The 15,727-nt window shown below is 46.7% G+C and overlaps 2 protein-coding genes across 5 annotated transcripts in view; both read right to left on the bottom strand.

Moving 5' to 3' along the window:
* Window positions 1–15,727, bottom strand: part of LOC140722423 (uncharacterized) — a 324,366-nt gene that overhangs the window by 10,132 nt on the left and 298,507 nt on the right. The gene's annotated exons all lie outside the window — the stretch shown is intronic.
* Window positions 1–15,727, bottom strand: part of LOC140722452 (NACHT, LRR and PYD domains-containing protein 3-like) — a 289,733-nt gene that overhangs the window by 14,922 nt on the left and 259,084 nt on the right. For 2 of the 4 annotated variants that reach the window (XM_073037189.1, XM_073037191.1), the window contains exon 3: window positions 6,692–6,860. The gene's annotated coding sequence lies outside the window, so the exon portion shown is untranslated. Of the gene's footprint in view, window positions 1–6,691; window positions 6,861–10,046; window positions 10,212–15,727 lie in introns of those variants that run through there. The other 2 variants (XM_073037188.1, XM_073037190.1) reach the window with 2 other exon arrangements.

The following is a 15,727-nucleotide window of genomic DNA, read 5'->3' as shown; positions in this document are numbered from 1 at the left end:
TAGGTACAAGGCGGACCTCGGGGTAAGTTTTTCACACAGAGAGGGGTGGGTGCGTGGAACGCACTGGCAGTGACGGTGGTAGTGGTGGATAAAATTCGGTCTTTTAAAAGACTCTTAGATAGGTACAGGGTGCTTATTAAAATAATGGTCTATGCTGCAAGGAAATTGTAGTCAATCTCTAGAGTAGGTTACACGATTGACACAATATTGCGGGATGAATGGCCTGTAACGTGCTTTAGATTTCTATGTTCTATCTTCTTTACATTTTACCTACTGAGGTGCCAAGATGATCGTCACTAATAAATCTCACTGAGATTTCCCAGGTCCTGTTGAATTTATTGCCATCCCAGGTCCTGTTGAATTTATTGCCAAGTGAGCAAGTACGGGAAGGTACAGATACAGAGAAACACTAGCGTTTGGCAACATCACAGGCAAGTACATTCAGATAACACACAGAACAGCAATTATACAATTCCGTGTCACTAACAATATGAGCATACAGTCTCCCACTGTTTACCCACCGAAGTGGTGAATATCTCTGCTCGCCACCACTGTGGGCTCAGACGTTTCCATAGACAAGCCCCACATTTCTTTTTCCCGCTGTCAATGGGCTCCTTCCCCCATCCTGCTCCATGGTCCCCCACCGAGACAAACAACCTCTCAGACTCCATCCTATCCAACCCCTCACACCATATTTATCCTTTCAGTTAATTCACCCTCCCTCCTCCTCCTGCTGGGTTCCCTCCCTCCCCAGAGAGATGGCATCAATCCAGTGGGCCGAGTGGTCTCCTCCTACCTCTCAGCGATACATCAGACACCGACAGCAGGCGAAGCTTCTTAAACACCCCCAGCTTCCCTCGCAGGGATATTGAAATAATTCAAAAAGTGGGGCATTTACTTTGGGATTTGTTCCGCTTTGACAGGGCGTTGGTAGCGGGAGTATGAGATGTCCTCAGCAAGGGTAATGCCCTCTTCGCTGGTCCATCTCTGCTATTGGGTGTAATCAGTGACTGACATTGCTTCGCACCAATGGGAAGAGTGTAAGTCCTCTCTAGACTGTGGGGTGGGGTGGGTGATTCAGGGAATTGTTACCTTAGCCGGTAAAGCTCAACCGTCTGTTGAAGGTTGCTCAAACATTAATTGAGGTTTAAAGCAGAACACTGTTTTGCTTTTAAACTGAGGTGAACACTTCCAAACATCTTGGGCCTATCCACTGAACACGTGACATGGCCGGATCCACCTGCACCCACCCAACCACAGTCACACAATGTCCATTTCCGCTCTCCATGCATTGTACACTGGACCAGGATTCTCCATGGTATCTAGTCTCTGTATTGCAGGCAACTCCCTTTTAGGAACCAATCTTGTGTCCTGGACCAGGAGTGTTGCGTCGACGGAATGCCGAGGCAGATTGAGCAGACAGCGCCCACTGCCATGGTCCTCCTACCACTGGCGGCGCTGTGGTGAGTACATGGACAAGTGTTACTGCAGTGTGGGCTGAACCATTTCTGCTGACGATGAGACTTCTATTCCTCACGTCACTGGATTATACAGAATTCTCAGTGACACCTGATTCTCACCGTCTCCTTTCAGGTTATCATCGCCTGGCATTGACACCTATGGCAATATATGATTTGTGTCTATATAGAAACACTCTGACAACCTGAACAATGCAATCTCACACATAGCACCGTGACATCTTGTCCTGAACCACTATAGTTTTTTTTTCCGGCAGGACTTTGAAACTATTATTAGCACCAAAACTCAGTTAAGATTTCTTTGAGCATATCACCTGGCTATTATCAGATAGTTCGTTATATGACACCTTGTTAAACACAATGTCGACACGCCATACATCCAAAACAGCCAGCTGAGAAAAATCGTCAAAATAAATAAAACAAAATTCTGGAATTATTCAAGACAGAGAGTATGTTAATATTTCAGTTGGAAGACCCTGTATCGGAGCTGAGCCTGTGTGTAGGAGCGATGTATCTGTTCTCTATCAGCATTGTATTCTGCGTTGTGCATTGATAATTTTTTTATGGTAACTATGCATCAGTGGGGGTGTGCTAAATGCTAAGGGAATCAGTTACATATTTCTGCTTTGTTCCATGCAGTACACAGTGGGGACTGACGGATGTCATATATTTTGTTATTATCCTCTTAAATACGCTGAACTTACACTTGGGTACAGTTCAGTTTCATCGCTTCAAGATTGTATGTTTGCTGATTGCTAATAACGGATCGAATACATATCACCGACATTTGTAACAATTATCATTTGAGCTGAGGGGACGCCATGCAGGTATAACAAATCCGTGGGGTCGCCAGTAACGGCAACTTGCTTTGGTTAAATTTCTCCACTACATTCTCAGCAGATGTTTCTCAATCTGCTGATCAGTTAAAATATTCTGAGGTACTTAATGATGACTTTGCTTCAGTATTCATAAGTGAAAAGAACCTTGGAAATTGTGGGGATGACTTACAGCGGTCTAAAACGCTTGAGTAAATAGACTTTAAGAAAGAGGATGTGCTGGAGCTTTTGAAAGTCATTAAGTTCGATAAGTCGCCAGGACTGGATGAGATATACCCCAGGCTACTCTGGAAACCGAGGGAGGAGGTTGCTGAGCCGCTGTCGATTATCTTTGCATCATCAATAGGGACGGGAGAAGTACCAGAGGATTGGAAGGTTGCAAACATTGTTCCCTTGTTCCAGAAAGGGAGTAGAGATAACCCAGGAAATTATAGTCCATTGAGCCTTACTTCAGTTGTGGGCAAGTTTTGGAGAAGATCCTGAGAGACAGGGTTTATGACCATTTAGAGAGACATAATCTGCTTAGGGATAGTCAGCATGGCTTTGCCGAGGGCAGGTCATGCCTTATGAACCTGATTGAATTATTTGAAGATGTAACAAAACACATTGATGAGGGTAGAGCAGTGGAAGTACTGTATATGGATTTCTGTAAGAGGTTAGCTAAGGTTCCCCACGGAACCTCATTCATAAAATAATGAGGTATGGGATCCAAGGAGACATTGCTTCATGGATCCAGAACTGGCATGCCGACAGAAGGCAAAGGTTGGTTGTAGATGGTTCGTATTCTGCAAGAATGATAATGACCGATAGTGTTCCGTTGGGATCTGTTCTGGGACCCCTTCAAATGACCTGGATGAGGAAGCTGAAGGATGGGTTAGTAAGTTTGCTGATGACACAAAAGTTGGGAGTGTTGTGGATCGTCTGCAGGGTTGTCAGATGTTACAGTGCAACATCGATAGGGTGCAGAACTGGGCAGAGAAGTAGCAGATGGAGTTCAATACTGATCAGCGTGAAGTGGTTCATTTCGGTAAATGAAATTTAAAGATAGAATATAATATTAATGGTAAGACTCTTGGCAATGTGGAGGATCAGTGAGATCTTGGGGTCCGTGTCGATAGAATACTCAAAGCTTCTGCACACGTTGACAGTGTTAATAAGAAAGCATATGGTGCGTTGGCATTGATCAGCCATGGAACTGAGTTCAAGAGCGTGAGGTAATGTTACAGCTATATAAGACCTTTTTTTTAAAACTTTTTTATTGTTTTTAAATAGTTACAGAATAAATGTGTATGAAAAAAAAGTGTTACCCAGCCCCCCTCCCCTTAACCCCTCCCCCCTAACATCCCTATTAAAAAAATAAGAAAGAAAAAAAAAGGGGAATGCCTGGATGTTGGAAGATCCCCACATGCCCCACGGAGTTCTCATTTTTTTTAATATATGTTATATAAGAACTTGATTAGACCCCGCTTGGGAGTACAGTGTTCAGTTCTGGTTACCTCACTACAGGAAACAATATGGATGCTATAGAGAGAGCGCAGAAGAGATTTACAAGGATGTTGTCTGGATTGGGGAGCATGCCTGATGAGAATAGGTTGAGTGACGTTGACCTTTTCTCCTTGAAGCGATGGACGATGAGAGGTGACCTGACAGAGGTGTATCAGATGAGAGGGATCTGTTGCATCTATAGCCAGAGGCTTTTTCCGAGGTTTGAAATGGCTAACAAGAGGGAGCATAGAATTAAGGTGCTTGGAAGTAGGTACAAGGGGGACGTCAGGGGTAAGATCCTCACACAGAGAGTGGTGGGTGTGTGGAATGCTCTGGCAGTGATGGTGTAGAGGCAGATACAATAGAGCATTTTAAGAGACTCTTAAATAGATACATGGAGTTTATAAACATAAAGGGCTGAGCAGCAAGGAAATTGTAGTCAATTTCTAGAGCAGGTTACATGGTCAGCACAAGATTGTGGGCTGAAGGGCCTGATACGTGCTGTAGATTTCTATGTTCTATGTTCTTTACACTTGGCCTACCGAGCTGCCAAGGTGATCATCACTAATCAAATATCACTGAGATTTCTCAGGTCCTGTTGAATTTATTGCCATCTGCACAAGTACGGGAAGGTGCAGGGACAGAGAAACACTGACTTGTGGCAGCATCACAGGCAAGTACATTCAGATAACAGATGGAACAGATATTATACAATTCTGTGTCACAAGCAATATGAAAATACAGTCTACCAATGTTTGTCCACTAATAAGGTGAATATCTGTGCTCTCCACCACCATGGGCTCACACGCCTCCATAGACGAGCCCCTCATGTCCCTTCCCCAAAGTCAATGGGCTCCTTTCCCCATCCTGCTCCTTGATCCCCCACCGGGACAAACAACCACTCAGACTCCATCCTATCAAACCCCTCACACCATATTTATCCTCCCAGTTAATTCCCTCTCCCTCCTCCTTTTGCCGGGATCCCTCCTTCCCCAGGGAATCAGCCTCAACTGACGGGAGCAGGAGATGCTTCAGAAACACCCCCAACTTCCCTCGGAGGGAAATAGAAATAATTCAAAAAGCGGGACAAGTAGTTTGAGATTTGCTCCGCTTTGATGTGGAGTTCAAGACGGGAGCGTGAGAAGTGATCAGCAGGCGTAATGCCCCCTCGGATGGCCCATCTCTGCTACTGTGTGTAACCAGTGATTGCCATTGTTTTACACAAATGGGAAGAGTGTAACTCCTCTGTTGACTGTGGGGTGGGGTGGGTGGGTCATTTAATTGTTACCTCAGCCGGTAAAGTTCAACCGTCTCAGCGCCAGTGTGACGTAAGGAACTGCACACAGAGTGACGTCAGATCCCGGTGTGAGGTATCCACACGTGACATCAGGCATGTGAGGGCGCAGAGTGACGTCACATGTGGGTGAGAACTTGATTTCAAAAGCTGTTCAATGGACGTTTTTAAAGATTTCAGGGGAACAATGAAGGAAACTTAACAGGTGTCATCCAGTGTTTCTTCTGTTCGGGCAGTGGTGAGGAAGAGGCTGATCCCAGATTTGTGTAAATTGAGCATCGGCTGCAGTGGAAAAAAGCCGGGACCGAGCCGGACGGCTAGAGAGTACAGGTTGCCTGGTCTTGCAGTTCTGGGTTTAGTTTTGTGCCCGTGCCGAGACTGTGGGATCAATTACCTGTGGTTCCCCAAGCTGGGAGGGAGGATGTGGATCTGTCTACGTGTGCGGGTGTGGGGTAAATGGGGAGCAGGTGTGGGGCCATTGGTGCGGTGGAGGGAGGTTGGGGATGTGGTTTATCGGACGTAGAGTGACCCGGGAGGATGTGTCCCAGGACAAATTAAATCGTAAACATGGGAGGAGTTGATCCTTTGAATCAGACAGGATATGTGACCTTTCAGGAAGCAACAATTCTCCTTTCACATTAATTACTGTCTAATCTTCCTGTTAACATTGTGTTTGTTACAAAGCCCCAGAATCTGGGAACAGCTGAATGGCAGGAAGCAGAGGGTGATGATAAGAGTTTGTTTATTGGACTCCAGGCCAGTGCCTCGTGATGTTCCCCATGGCTACACCTATTGTTACTTGTCATCTATATCAATCATTTGGTTGGGAATATATAGGGTATAGGTAGTAAGTTTGAACATGGAACATAGAAATATAGAGCACATTACAGGCCATTCAGCCCACAATGTTCTGCTGACCTTGTAACCCACTCTTGGAACTGTCTAGATTTACCCAACTGCATAACATTGTTTTTCTGAGCTCCATGTACATATCTGAGAGTCATTTAAAAAACCCTATCGTTTCCGCCTCAATCACTATCGCCAGCAATGCATTCCACACCCACCACTGTGTGTGGAAAAACTCCCCTGACATTCCCCCTCTACCTGCTTCCAAGCACCTTAAGACTGAGTCCGCTCATGTCAGTCATTTCAGCCCTGGGAAAAAATCTCTGGCTATCCACACGATCAAAGCATGTCATCATTTTATACACATCTATCAGGTCATCTCTCATTCTCCGTCACCACAAGGAGAAAAGCCCGAGCAAGTTCGCAGCGAGTAAGTTCAAAGAATTACTTTTTTTGAAAGATATTATGTATAAACTCTCCCCTCTGTTTCCATCTCCCCACTCTGAAGTGACCAAAAGCTACTTCACAGGATGCAAGACCTTGAAATGAGCAAACACCGAGGGAATGAGAGTGAATTTAAAGAGCTGGGATACTGACAGCACATCACCAGAGCTGGAGTGATTGCAACTGTGTCTGACAGAGGCATAATTGGTACTTCTGGGCACATTCAGTCTCATCCCAGCTATTTCCTATCTTCCTTTGTGCAGGTATATAATGTCTAAAGGACCAGTGTCAGAGTAAATGAGACTCACCAAATTTTCTGCTGACTGTATCAATAGAAACCCTGAGTCAGAAGGGTTCTCTCCAGTTGGTGCTCTCAATCCTCGGGCTGGTTCACTAGTTGCTGTTCCCTCATCTTCAGTTGTGGTTTGCTTCCAGTTGTGGGTTTTTCTTCCAATAAACCTCTCACCGCAGGTCTAACTTTAACCAGAGAGATAATGAAGCACGTTAACAATACAAAGGAGAATAAAACATTACTGCTCAATGTTCCTAAAAATAAGACTCACTGAAATTTAAACATTAAGACAAATATAATGATCTGAGTGAACAAATCTGTAATTGTCCCTCACATGTTACAAAACCTGATATGGGACACAAAGGATCCATCATTCAGTCATGGTAGGACATAAGACACAGGAACGGAATTAGGTGATTCGATCCATCTGATCTGCCCACCACTCAACCATGGCTGATTTTATTCCAACACCATATTCCTGCCTTCCTCCTGTAACCCTGCAGCTACTTGGAACTATCACAAATATATTAATCACTGCCATAAATATACCCAAATTGCAGCTTCAGCCAGTCTCTGTGGCAACAAATTCCACATGTAAGGGGGGTTTCTTCTTTTTCTTTGTTACTGCGTATGTTAATCAAAATGGCTTCTTCGTTTTGTTAAAAGTAGCAATGCTTCTTTGTTGCGAGAGAGTGCTGGAAGCTTGTTTGGGTTAAAATTTACTGATAACGAGAATTGTATTCCTTTGTAAACCAATTGGGATTAATGTTGTTCTTTCTTCTGAGTCTGTAAGCTATTGTTGGCGGGCTTTTGGGGAGATCGGCGCGAGGGGGTGAGAGAGAAAGGACGCGATGCTGTAAACTGGTCGAGGAACGGACCCCAAGCAGGGGTCCAAGGCCAGGAGGTACCCCGAGGAGAGGAGATGAAGCTAGATGTGCTTGGTTGACCACTTCGGGTGGTCCTAAGCTGCGAGTCGAGGAGTTCGGAGGGGATCGAATGCTGGCCAGAAGACTTCAGTAATTGAGCTCCAACGGTTGTGCACGAAGTGGTTTGGACTTTGATAAGTTTGGCGCCTTTTCTTTATTTTATTTTCCTTCATATATACTGTATCATTATTAATCACTTAGTTATAGTAACCTTTATAAATTGTAATCACTTAATCACATATGGTGTCCTGTCTGTTTTATTTGGCGAGACGGGGACATCACACAGCATCCACACAAGCTGGGGTACCAGTGCGGGTGTTTATTCGGACGACGGTTATTATAACAAAGAAGCCATTTTGATTAACATATGCATTAACAAGGAAAAAGAAGATGCCCCCTTTACACACAGATCAGTCACCCTTTACTTAAGATATTCTCCTTCTCTCAATTTTAAGGGAAAGCATCTTTATTCTGAGACTGGGCTGTCAGTTCCCAGACTCTCTGTCTATTGGAAACATCCTCTCCATGTCCACTGTAACCAGGTTTTTCAGCATTTGATAGGTTTCCTCAAACAAGCACCAACACAACCCCCACTGTCCTTCTAAACTCCATTGAGCACAGGCCCAGAACCATTGGCTAACAGACAGGTGACAGTGAGGGGAAATATCCAAAATGGTTTGAACACTGAACCCCTGGGTTCAGTTCTATTGCTGCAAACATTTAATGACCTCCTCTTCATGTGAGGGATGGTATAGGAACTCATTCTCACCTTAGATTAGCACTCACTGCCTCCAAAGGAACTCCAGAAACAAACAGCTGAGACCAGACCAGAAATCCTCGCTTAACACCTCATAAGCCGGAGCAGCTCGAGCCCCAGATCCATTTTACCTGGATCAAAATCTGTGATAGGGTCACACGTGCCACTGACCGAACCCAACATCCTCACACTTCGTCCCCACATGAGGGATTTCCCCACAACCAATGTCCAGCATCCCGAGACTTGTGATTCATTGTGGAAGGAGGAACATTCAGCTCCAGCTACAGAAGTACTGACCTGGTCAAATCTCAAAAACTGTCAATTCCATATTCCCGGAGTCTACATACCGGGATTACAGCCCAAGCACCAATTTTCCCAGGACTCCCTTGCTGCCGGTAACATGCTGCAGTGTGTAGACCATTCAGAGTACAAAAGCTCACACTCCTGCATCAACCTATGGCAGAATGGGAACCTGATAATCCTCTGACTGGGCCAGATATTGAGCTGGAAAACCTGGGCACGGGTCACCATCAGGCAGGGATACGTTTCACATTGTCTCCAACAGCTAAACTGAAAGCATTTTATCATTATCTTATTGTTAAATGAGATCTTGCCCAGTACAATTGGCCGTCGCTTTTCCTGTGGGCTAACAGGAATAACAGGCTTTACATTTCGAATTGAAATTAAATGCTGGAAACTCGGTACATCAGACTGGATCTGTGGAAAGAGAAACTGTGGAAGACTCTGTATCAGAACAGATGCTGCCCGATCTACTGAACGGTTCCAGCATTTTCTCTTTTTACTTTAAATGATGCACAACTATTGACTGATTACAAGATGTTTGTGACGGCCTGAACAAAGTTGCACAAATTTAATGCCCACATTCATCAGTTTTCTCTTCATTCCAACACAGGGTTAATACAGTCGACACAGTGAATGCTCACAACATCCTCCCCACCCCACTATCAGTCTGTTACATCTGCTCCGGAGGCTGCTAACTCTCAATGAGGGGAAATGACCAGAGAGCGATAAAAATGTTCACCACTCCCTGCAGATCCTGGCTGTTCCTGGCAACAGGGAAACTGCCTCTCCAAACATGACCAAAACAGGAAATAACAGACTCAACTTTAAACGCTGAGAGTCTCCGTCTGGCAAAGATTAACACAGCGGACATTTGGTAACTTTGAAACTAAAATTGTAGTGACGGTCTTTATCCTTCCTTATTTTGCATTAAATAAATCCTCTGGCAGTTCAGGTAACAAACACCGATTTCAGAAATAACTCGGTAGAAGAGAGGTTGTCGATATTTATCATCGAGCTGGTGGGATGCAGGCTGGACAGAGGTTGAACAAGATGGGCAGGGATTAAGCAGATGGAACGGGTGGAAGAAGGGATCAAGGACGATCACTGACGGTCCTCCAGCAATGCACAGACACTAAACTAACAGTACATGCTACTATGTACTAAAATGACAAAGACAGAACAACAGGAACTTTGGCATTTACCCTTCTCCCCGAAACAACTTTTATCAACACACCATGGAAAATATCCCCAGGTTCGGAGTGAAGGTCTCACAACCCGGACAGACCACGGTAGGTTTTGTCCAGGAAGCGGGGAGAGACCGCGAGTTCGGGGAAGTTAACGGGACTCACTGCCCAGGATCGCTCGGGACCGGACTCAGTACTCACCGCATGGATCTTGTCGGTCTCGCTCCGCAGAGGATCGTCCGTTCCACTCCCAACCACCCCCGGGTCCCCGCCAGAGGGGGCGATGAAACACTCCGGAGCCGGATCCCGCAGAAAATCCGCCGCACCCTACCCGCTTCAACACAAAGTAAAAAATTCACAACCCATCGTGGGGATGTGAGCATGCGCAGTGTGTTTATTGCGTCATCAGAGAGGGGGCGGGGCCTCAGAGACAAACACGCAGATTCTGCCGATCTGCAGTAAAACATGCTCACGTGACGGTGGAGGGTCTCCCACGTGACACGGTGACTGTTTCTCGCCCCTCACACGCTGCCCGACCCATCGGCCTCATTTCCCACATTATATCACATTCACAGCTCTCCCATCTCAGACACGTTTCTGCCCGATCCTCATTTCCTCGATCATGGAATTAGCTTCTATCTTCTGCGGCCCCGTATTACCCCAATCACTCAGCTCCCACCCCGTCACTATTTCCACCTTCCCACCTCCACCCTCACCTGGATCCACCGCTCACTCCTCAGCTCCTGCCCCATCCCCACCCCTCACCTCTTTTCTTTGAATATTTCCCGTCCACTCTCAGTCCAGAGGGAGGGTCTCGGCCCGAAATGTTGACGGTCCATTTCCCTTCACAGATGCTGCCCGACTCATTGAGTTCCTCCGTTCGTTCTTTGATCTGTATAACGCGTATTAGTATGGGGAGCGGGATTTTACACCATATTCCAGGTAAAATGTCAACAAAGTACAAATAATTGTCTCTTTGCCCGGACCATCGGCCCCGCTTGCAGGGCAACAGTCTGCCGGTGTTTTCCCCCCAATGTGGCGAATCCCTCTGCTCGCCACAACCGTGGGCTCAGAATTTCCACAGATGAGACTCTCCTATTTCACCGTGGGAAACATCCTGTGCGCCCCCTCTCAAACTATCTTCATTCTTCCAATAAAATCCCTCCTCTCTCTCCCTCCCCGGGGAACCGGCATCAAACCAACGGGCCGAGTGGTCTCCTCCTAGTTCTCAGCAATACCTGGCCGCAGGTGACGTTTCACAAAAATCCCAACATCCTTCACTGGGAAATGGAAATTAATCTAAAAGTGGGACATTTATTTTAAGATTTTTTCCGCTCTGATGCAGAATTTGTGCGGGAGCGGGCAATGGATTTAGAGGGGGTAACGCCCTCTCCGCTGGTCCGCTTCCGCTATTGGGTGTAACCACTGATAGACATTCCAGCGCACCAATGGGAAGAGCGCAGCGCCTGAAGCATTGGTTTTCAGCGGTGGGGGAGGGGATGGTCACGCGATTGGTAGCTCAGCCGTTAAACCGATAAAGCTCGAGCAGAGTAGCGCGTGGGTGATGTAAGACACCGCGCACGTGACGGCAGATCCCGGTGCGGGGAGCCCATGTGTGACGTCAGGTGCGTGGGGGTGTGATGTCACCTGTGGCGAAGCGCCGGTATTTAAAAGCACCGTAATGGACGCTTCTTATTATTTCGGTGGGACAACAACATTAATCACGGGTTTCATCACTGAATCCAGTGTTGTGGGATGTAAAGTCCCCTGTTATGTGTCCGGCTGTGCCGTGTTGTTGGTGGAGTGGGCAGCGTGGTGTTTGTCTCGATTCGGGTCACAACACCAGAATTGCCAGCGGGGTCCACACACAGTGTATTAGTCAACAGAAAACCTCTCGTCCCTGCAGTCTTTGTCTCCTGGTAAACTCAACACCCTGACAGTGTGGACCATAGATTCCCCTTCCTCTCAGAGTCAGGGGATCATTCAGACAGCTGATCGCTGAGAGGAACTATATTTATTGGTCTTTAAAGTTCACCCAGATTCGTTTGGACGGATTTGATGTGGAGTTCGGGGAGTCACAGTGAAAGGGCCGGACGGCCGAACTCTCTCCGTTGTCCAAACATCATTCCAGGTGAGGCGACACTTCACCTGTGAATCTTCCGGGGTCCCCTATTGTGTCCGCTATCGGGGGTCAATATTATTGTTCCCTTTTGTGCGGGAGCGGTGGGTTTTGGGGGTTATATTCCGTCTGGGTACCCCCACCCCCAACCTGAGGGAGGGTTCAACTGGAAACGTCGACTGTTGACTCTTTTCGATAGATGCTGCCCGGCCTGCTGAGTTCCGCCAGCATTTTGTTTGTCTTGCTCTGGATTTCCAGCATCTGCAGACTTTGTCGCGTTTGCGATCTACCTCTCCCTTGTCCCTCCCGCCTCCGGTCACTGGTCCCTCTGTAGGGACCCCCGACCACGGCTGGTGCTGCCGCGAACCTCCTGCTAAACGCAGTCGCAATGCCGACTGGAGCTATTATTCTGTTCAGGCGTCCGTGAAGAAGGGTCTGATCTCGGGTTGTGGAAATCGGGGGCCGGCTGCCGTGGAAACACAACTTTGTGGGCCGAAGGGCCTGTATCGTGCTGTAGGTTTTCCATGTTTCTATGAAAAGTGCCGGGAACGAGCTCTGCCGGACGGCTGGAGGCTCCGGGCTCTCCGGTCCCGCAGCCCCGGTTTTAGCTTTGCGCCCGAGCTCGGGCTGTGGGATCAGTTAGTTGTGGTTCCCAGGCTCGGAGGGGTTTGGGATGAAGGGGATCTGTCTGTGTGTGTGTGGGTAGAGGTTATGGGTGGACTGTGGGTGTGGGGTGGGTGGAGGGACGGTGTGGGACTGTAGTCGGTGGGGAGGGGGTTGTTGTTGTGAGAAAGTGGGATGATCGGACGTTCCGGGACCCGGGTCAAATAAAGTTGTGAACGGGGGAGGATCTGTTCCGTTGTATCGGACGCTCGCGTGTCCTTTCAGGAAGCAGCAATTCTCTCTTCAAATGAAGTGCTGTCTAATCTTGCTGCTAACATTGTGTTTGTTACAAAGCCCCAGTGTCTGGAAGAGCTGTCACCGTCATGGGCTGTTGGTGCAGATTGGGATGGCGGTGGGGTGTCAGTGACCTCTGTATCAGAGAACGACACGGGTTTCTACATCCTCCTGTGAGATATAAATGTCCTCACAGTGCATTCAGATCAGCTGGCATATCTGGAGTTTGCAAAGGGAAAGGGAATAGGGAAGGGGCTGAGGAGAGAGGGTTTTAATCAGCAAACCATCGTCCGGGATGGAGGGTTATAGGATCTGTCTGATAGATCGTTTAACAGTAATTATATTTTTATATAATCTCACAGACGCTAACTGAGGAAGGAGCTTGTTGATGGAGGATACCCGGGGGTGCGCAGGTCAGATACGGTATCAGGAGAGTGACAGTGATGTGATTTCCTGTGTCACGGGTACAGACAGTCGTCTCAAGTGAGGAGTTTGTGTGGAGATGCAGCTTCCCTGGAGGTGGAGGAAAGAGGACACAACAACAGGTGGAACCAGCTGTGGGAAGACATGGTTTGTCAGGTCTGACGTCGTGCTGAAAGTACCATAACCTTCAGACTGAATCAGAAAACCATTCTGAGGGTATTTGAAATGTCAGAAGCAGGGCAGATGTGATCCCATGTCTCCATCAGACCCTCAGTGAGATGGTTCCAGTTATAACGTGCAGGAGTGAAAGCACAGTGTTTGGGGTCTGATTTAATCACTGATTCTGACACAGTGAGAGGGTTAGTTTTGCTGTAAGGCAGCAAAATTAATGGAAGAAACTTCATCAATTGCCAGTTGTTTAGCAAAAGTGATCAACTTGTATGTTACCTTGACAGAAACAGATATTCCCAGTGGTGACAAAAGGGTTCAGTCTGGTTTATTTCAGGTTGGAGAGGGGTGTGGAGTTTTGAAATCAATGCCTTGCGGTGCCACCATCGTTAATTTAGCATATCCGGAGTGGTGGATCACACAGCACGGAAACAGGCCTTTGGCCGGCCATACCTGTTCTGACCATCCACTCACTGTCTACACTGGTCCCATTTATCAGCACTTGGTTCACAGCCGACTGTATCTCGGCAGTTTCAATGCTCATCCTCTTCGTAAATGTTGTGAGGGGACCTGCCTCCACCACCACCTCGGGCAGCGAGTTCCAGGTTTCAGCTACGCTCTGAGTGAAAAGTCTCTTCCTCAGATCCCTCTAAACCTCTTCATTCTCTGCTTAAATCCATGCCCTCTGATCTGTGACACCTCTGTCCCAGGATCGGGGCCGATATGGGCATCAGTGAGGCCTTTGATAAGGTTCACATGGTAAGTTGCTGTGGAAAGTCAGACCACACGGGATCCAGGGAGAGCTGGCTCACTGGATGCACAGTTGTCTTGATGGTAGGAAGCAGAGAGTGATGGTGGGAGGCTGTTTAATGGACTCAAGGCCCGGGCCTAGTGAGGTTCCCCACGGTTACACCCCATTGCTCTCATTATTCATTGATATTTAATTATATTTGCATTTGCACAGTTTGTTGAATTCTATGCTCCACTTGATCTTTCATTGATCCTGTTATTATTCTAAAGATTTGCTAAGTGTTCCTGTAGGAAAAACAATCTCAGGGTTGTATGTGGTGACATATATGTACTCTGATAATAACATTTACTTTGAACATATACCATTATTGTCATCTATATCAATAATTTCTTTAAGAATGTACAGGATATGGAGAGTAGGTTTGCAGCAAGTTCAATTACTTTTTCTGAAAGATATTCAGTATAATCTCTCTGCTCTGTTTCCCTCTCTGCACTTGAACACCCCCTCCCCTTACTGTCTTCCCTCTCTACCCCGTCCTCCCTCTCACCCTGACATTGGACATACGTTCAGGGTGAAAGTGAATTATTTTCGGGGAATTCTTCACTCAGAGGTTGGTGAGAGTGTGGAATGAGCTGCCAGTGGAAGTGGAGGATGTGGGTTTGATTTAGACACTAAAGAGGAATTTGGGTGAGGACGTGGATGGGAGGTGTATGGAGGCTCTGGTGCAGGTAGCTGGAGCTGGGCAGTAACAACAAAAACAGGTCGGCATGGACTAGAAGGGCCGAGCGGCCTGTTTCAGTGCTGCTGCTCTCTGTGACTCTAATAATATTCTGATTTGTAATTTCCACAGATAGTACTTTGCTACTTATGACGGAACCCAGACATTTACCCAAACAAGAACTGAAAGACTCTTAGCTGGCTACAGAAAGTGTTTACAAGCTGTGATACTTGCCAAAGGGGGTGTTACTCAGTACTGACAATGCAGGGCACACAAACGTTTGCTTCCGGCCCTTTTCCTTCTTTGTTATTTTGAAATAAGATGGAACTAAAAATGAAATCTTGCTTAAAATATTAAAGAAATGTGTCATCTTTAACTTTATGGCTTTTGTAATCAGGTCATCTTTTACTCGCTTAGCTATTCACAGGAACAGAAATTTTGACCGCGGTGCCCAAACTTTTTCATGCCACTGTATATATCCTGTGCCTTCCAAATTGCTTCCAAAAATTCCAGCCATTGCTGCTCTGTTTTTGTCCCTGCCCGTGTTCTTTTTAAATCAATTTTGACCAATTGGTCTCTCATGCCTCTCTAATTCTCTTTATTCCACATCTGACTTTAGCTTCTCCTTCTCTAATGTCAGGGTGAATTTGATCATATCTAGTGCCTTTAACACCATCCAGCCCAAGATCTTAAGGCACAAACTAACGGAGATGGGAGTAGACTCTCACATGGTGGATTGGATAGTGGACTACTTGACAGATAGACCTCAGTATGTGCGGTTGGGAGACTGTAGGTCTGACACGGTG

This window comes from Hemitrygon akajei, unplaced genomic scaffold (genome assembly GCF_048418815.1).
Source record: "Hemitrygon akajei unplaced genomic scaffold, sHemAka1.3 Scf000077, whole genome shotgun sequence".
In the NCBI taxonomy this organism is placed as follows: Eukaryota; Metazoa; Chordata; class Chondrichthyes; order Myliobatiformes; family Dasyatidae; genus Hemitrygon; species Hemitrygon akajei.
This window is presented reverse-complemented; position numbering and strand designations above follow the sequence as displayed.